The following is a 6,217-nucleotide window of genomic DNA, read 5'->3' as shown; positions in this document are numbered from 1 at the left end:
AGAAGTCTGCAGTGTACAGGGTGAACAGAAAAGGGGCCAGGCCTGTTCGCTGTCCCAAGTCCTCAAATATTCGTGGTCAGTCGGTGAGGTAGTCGAGTATCTAGGACGTGAGGTGCTGGTCCACCCCTGTGAGCTCCAGCTTGTTCCCCAGAAGTGCAGGCTGTACGGTGTTGAAAGCACTGGCGAAATCAAAGAACATGATCCTCACAGTGCTTCCAGGCTTTTCCAAGTGAGACAGTGATCTGTCCAGGAGGAACATGATGGCGTTGTTCATTCCGAAGCCAGGTTGATCAAATAAAAAGGTTAAAAAAAAAGGGTAAAAATATAATCCTGCTTCACACTGTACACTGAATTGTGTTTTCATAAATTGAAATACTGTCATGATTGTTCCAATGAGCACAGGCTAAGGTAAATTATTTACACCTGGTAGTTGTTCTGAGATGTTGCTTCAGATACTAGCAAAGCAACAGTACACTATCTTTAAACATTTCAGATATGGCTGAAATTAAGAAAAGAGATACTAGCAGATTTAATATGTGAACTTGTTGGTTCTTCTTGGATGTGACTGGGGTTCATAATTTTGTTGGATGTGCTTCATGATGTTTAAGTTGAGCATACTGCTGTTTTAGTGATGCATACAGGGGTTGTGGGGTGTGTTTGAGAAAACATGCACACACATACTTATATTGTTATATCTAATGATTATCTCTATATGAAACACACATTTTCCAAATACATTGAAACTCAGTGTTTTACAGTTCCTGACATTCAATCCTAGTTAGCATTGCTATGTTACTTAGGATCACTACTTTATTTTAGTAATGTCAATTGACATAAGTGTAATAGTGAAGTGATTGATTCATTTTAGCTTTTATGTCTTTCATTACATTCATTACAAGTTCACATACTTAGCATGCACCTTGTTACACCACGTTGTAGATAGTTGAACCCAAAAGCAAACAATGAGTCAGTGAGTAGTGTGCAAGGTAATTTGTTTAATTTGTTGGATGTAGAAGGGGTAGGAGAGGTTGGTCACAGTGGCACTGGAGGATAACATGGCGAGTAGAGACACTGTCGAGTGCAGGGCAAATCTGTTGGCTACAGAGGTGTGGAAAACTGGGTTGCCGGAAGTGGAGCCACTGGTAGCTGGGAATGTTGGGGAACACTGGAGGTAGCACAAAGAAATATTAGATCTCTTAGAGAAAGCAAGTAGTAGACACACTAGAAAATGATATAGCCAGAACCATGTACCACATCTGACTGACAAAATCATCTTGCATCTGGTGAATGGAAACTCTGCCCAGCCTCTCAGTGCACCACTGCAAGCAGAACAGAAAGCCAAACCAAAAACACAAAAATCTACCACAGAATTATGACAGACTGTGACACACCTAATATTTGGTAACATCATCTTTAAAATGTTTCACAAATGTTCATGTGGATAGTGGTCAGGGCTTTGTGATGGCCACTCCAGTACCTCAACATTGTTGTCCCCAATCCATTCTGCCACAACTTTGGAAGTATGCTTGGACTCATTCCCCATTTGGACCGATTTGTGACAAAAGCTTTAACTTCCTGGTGGATGATTAGATATGTTTCTTCAGTATCCACATAGTATTCGTTCCTCATGATGCCATCCATTTTGTGAAGTGCTCCAGTCCTCCTGTATCAAGTTACACCCACAACATGATGCTGACACCCCCTGCTTCATGGTTGGAATGGTGTTCTTCAGCTTGATCTCTGTGGTAAGACACAACTATATCCACAATATCTACCCCATTCTCTACGTGCCGTCTGCGCTCAGTTGACTTACTAGTGCCTTTACCTTGCAGGTCTTAAGACTCCAGATGTCTCATTGCTGCTACAAGAGCTGATGCCAATAAACTCATTGTTTAAAAATCTCTTGCCTCACACTGCTTGAAGATCATTTGGGACTCAAAGGGACTCAGTTTGTGTTCATTGGTCAGTTCACAATGGTCAGCCCCATGTGTCACATCCACAGCTACACCAGTATCACCTTGACAACACCAGTGCATTTCAGTCTAGTGATAACGGTTATATCAACACTCTAAAATGTCAGAACTAGATAAACCAATATTGTCTTAGACTGCCTGTCAATGGTGGGTACTTGACAAGAGTTTGTGTATGGACCTGCTGGCCTCAGTGTCTGTATTCTGCTGGGTAAAATGAAATGGGGCCCATGAGCAATTAATATTGTACAAGCGCAGTTTACAAAGGTCAACTGATACATACATACATGACATTTTCCATGTCATCACAAACAGACATTGCCTCAGAGGAAAGGAAGTTTCATTTCTCAAAACACATTTCCTCAGTCCTCTGTCCTCAATGAAGAAACAAATGCTAAACATGCAAAACACAAGGGTCATAAATCCACTATCAAGGTCCTGCTTACACATATGGAGAACACACAAAAACTGTATTTCCATATTGCACACATAATTCAATTCAAAATTGAGTAAATAATGAAACTCAATATATGGAGAAATGATAAATCCATGAGAAATACATGAATAAATTAATCAGGTAAATCACAACTTACACTATCTATATTGCCATGTAGGCAACAGGGGGTGTATAAATATGGTGTTGTGTTTGCAGCCAGATGGGGCACCACTCCAAAGTCCAAGTGGGGGTTGAATAAAAACGGATTACACCCCACACAGACATTGTTTCACCACATTTAAATAAATGTTCTCTGTTCTTTTTAGACCTGCAGGTTGGCCAGTGGGGCCTTTAAACAGCAGGATGGGAGGCAAAGGCTCATTTGAGGTGTAAGGAGGACCCCTGCTGGATGAAGCATTTTTTTTTTTTTGTAGTGAAAAAATGTATAAAAATGCATGCAAACACATTTGTTAAAAAATATTTTATTGCATACTCTAGTGAGCAATGTGATAATGTAATTAACAATTTTCTTCTTCTGATTTAGATTTTAAGTTGAGGCCTAAAGGCCCCTCTGCCCCTCAATTTTTAAATCCGCAGGCTCTCTGTCTTCGGCACTAGCCCCCAGTCCATGACGCACAGGTCAGTAGACCTGTGATAGATAATTGCTGGATGGAATGAGTTTGGAAGTGTTGTGCCAGAGGGTGTTCAGTCTGCCTTCCCTAATATTATAGAAGTATGTTTTAACCTTGTTAGCAGGGTTTTGCCTGTTTCATATATTTTTCAGAGATTACATATGTTACATACACATACACATATTATGCAGTAAACTTTTTGTAGATTTTTGCTTTCAAGAGTGAAATTGGTAGTGATTGAAGCCCCTACACTCTGTGTGGATTAAAAAGAATCTTCCTTGATGTAAAAGCCCAATGACTGATTGGCTCCCACCCAGCCACCTGTCTAATAACACTTAAACAAGTGCATTTTGTAGGTTTTTGTTTTCCATATGTTGAAGTTACTCACTCAGTATTCACCCAGCTGGTGGTGATTGGTCAAGTGAGTTTCAAAGCTATTTTGTAACTCTATGTCTAATTGCACATATTGTTTGCATAGCTTCTTACTAGTCTCTCCATCTTCCTTTAGGCTCCGCTGCTGTGCAACTTCAGCGGGGAGCAACGGGGAGGGGCTTCAGTGGGAGAGATAGGCTAAAGTGTCTCCTGAATGGAGTGTCCTCTGAAACTCAGGTTGTGAATGTGGATGGACATCGAGTTGTATAAGTCTGTTTGACAGTATGAGATTTTATGGAAACAGATCATTTGGGATTTGGCTGTACCTTTGAAGGTGTGTGGGGTGATAAATGGCTTTATGTGTCAGTGTATACAGCCTGCCTGCTCATGTATCAACAGTTTTGTGTTTTTAAGTTTTTAAGTGTCTATGGGCTCAAAGTAAACACAGGTAAGTAGTTTTTTGCTATGTGTGTTATGGTTAGCTTCATCAAAGAAAACTGTGGTGTCTAAAAAGTCGGCTGAAGTGGGTCTAGGTAGTATTTGTAAGAGATGGATGGCAGCAAGTCTAACACGTGAATGTTCAAAGCCACATTGGAGCAGGGATTAGGCCGCCTGCACAGTGGAGTGGGTCAGCCTGGCCTTGTAGCGTTTTTTCTGGCCCAATGTGTTGCTATGGAGAAGGCCACATTATCAGTAAGTATATAAGTATAGTATTGTCAGTAAGAATGAAGTTTAAAAAATGATCCTGGAGGATCAAATTATTTTGCATCCAGGATTCTGTATTTTTGGCTAGGGCATGTCTGGGTAGGAACTGATGAAGGCCATGAGTTTTACCACATGCTTGGATACCTTTGGGTAGACTGTGGATTGAAATTGATGCAGCAATTATATTTTTTGTGGTGTACAGCCTGAAGTAGCTTGAAGTACCCCTTTGCTAGCTGCCTGGTTTGTTTTTATGTGTTCTTCATGCATTTCTGTCTCCCTATTGTTTCCCTGTTTATCCTATTGAGTAGATTAATTTCCCTATGTCTAAACCTGTTCTGTGCATAAGCTTCACCACCGCCCAAGACTGAAGTGGGCTGCCTCAGACCTGTGAGAAAAAGATACATGGTCAGTTTGTGAGGCTTACGTCCTGCAGAAGCCTGGAGACTCGTCCAGGTTAGGTGTAGATATGGGTGAGGGTTAAATAACCAGGCGAGGCTAGGACATCCAGGTCAGGTTTGAGGATCTCTCAGTTTAGTTGCAGACGTCAATGGCTAGGCATCAATGTTTTAGTAGAGGTTTTGGTTAGGGTTAGGCTCTGCCTATTTGTACACTCCCTCAATCATCATCTGGGAAAGTTATCTGCATCAAGTACCTCTGGCAGCAACTTCTAAGCTCTTCAGGCATATGGTGAAAGAACGGTCTGTAAAACAATGGATTCATTTTTTTGAGCGTCACAACCCCAGAATGTCTTGAAGGGGTTTAAAGGGGAAAACTAAAAAGGAGATGGAACCAAATGCAGTTACTCACAGGAGGCAGGATCAGTGGAAACAAAAGGCAAGTTTTATTGAAACCAAAGTTGAGTGTAAGACAAAAACCAAGGACCAAAAAATGAAAATGAGTCCAAGGACCAGAAACCACAGTGGCTACAAAAACATCAAGACAAAGTAGAACCAAAAAGCAAAGTTCAAATTAAAAAATACACAACTCAAAATCAAAACATACCAAGACAGGAGACTGGAGACACAAGACAAGGTATTTGGAGGAAAAATCACGCACAATAACACCAGACAGAAACAGGAACAGAAGCAATGAACAGACAAAGACAAGTGGGAAAGCAGAGGCTAAATGCACAGACACTAACAATGGGATGAGGAACAGGTGAGGAGAGAGAGGAGGGAGGAGGCCAGGTGGGGTAATGAGGGGAGGAAGCACAGAGGAGAAAACACTGACAGACAGAGGGAGACAAACCTGCACAGAGGGAAGAACACAGGAGACAGTGAAAGGACACAATAGGGCATGGAATATCAAAACATGACACAACAAGACACAACACAAAGACATGAATCTAGAGCCATGACACAGAGAAATAACTGTCATAACTGGAGCCATCCCGTCCAATAATATTTGGAAAGTCTAGAAGAGCTGCACAAATGATTTATTGTCATTCAAGTTAGCCAGGTGCTAAACAGGAAGTTAGTTTGCTCAGTTGACAGAAGTTGCTAGTGCGCATGCTCTAAGGGGGCCCCACAATGCGGAAGCTATACTGATGTAACCCCTCCGGAGCATGGCCGGAAGTCGAGCGTTGTTGGTTTTATGCACCACTGTGCAGCTTTCATAATAATGAACAGGGCTCCACCTCAAGCGCTGTGTCCACTAGTTACAGGTCCATGGCTGAACTAGCATCTTTTTTGCTTTTTTAGTCAACCTTTAAAAAGTGAAATGCAACAAAAACCTAAACAAGATTTAATTCTTTTTTTCAATTATTAAGTCACGCACATTAAGTTATGTTTTTGTATTTCCCCCCCTATGTGTTATTTAGTTTTTTGTTGAATGGTTCAAGGTTCTTGCACAGTCCAACATTTTATTTTTATTTATTTATTTTTTTGTCATGATTAATTTCCCTCGTTTTTTTGTTCTACAACTTTGTGTATCTGTTGCTGGTGTTTGAATTGACAGTTGTAAACACAGTTTTAATGACAAAAAAAACATTACCGATGGCTTTTATATCTAAGGCATGAGGTCACTGGAAACCCACCTGCTATTTCTCTTCCAGGGGCTGGACAGTGTCTCATTACCCTGCCTTAAAAAGTGGGGGGCTTATA

The 6,217-nt window shown here is 41.0% G+C and overlaps 1 long non-coding RNA gene across 2 annotated transcripts; it reads right to left on the bottom strand.

Annotated features, from left to right (window-relative positions):
- Positions 1-975: 975 nt before the first annotated feature.
- Positions 976-6,129, bottom strand: LOC119024795. Of its 2 annotated transcripts, XR_005076603.1 has the most exons (4): positions 4,923-6,129; positions 4,768-4,815; positions 4,540-4,666; positions 976-1,165 (listed from the first exon to the last, which is right to left on the bottom strand). It is a non-coding gene; the product is annotated as an uncharacterized LOC119024795 (long non-coding RNA). The 2 variants fall into 2 exon arrangements; XR_005076602.1 differs by having other exon boundaries at positions 4,540-4,815.
- Positions 6,130-6,217: the final 88 nt, after the last annotated feature.

This window comes from Acanthopagrus latus, chromosome 8, assembly GCF_904848185.1.
Source record: "Acanthopagrus latus isolate v.2019 chromosome 8, fAcaLat1.1, whole genome shotgun sequence".
NCBI lineage: Eukaryota > Metazoa > Chordata > Actinopteri > Spariformes > Sparidae > Acanthopagrus > Acanthopagrus latus.
Note: the sequence above shows the minus strand (reverse complement) of the source record. Positions and strands in the feature narration are given on the sequence as shown.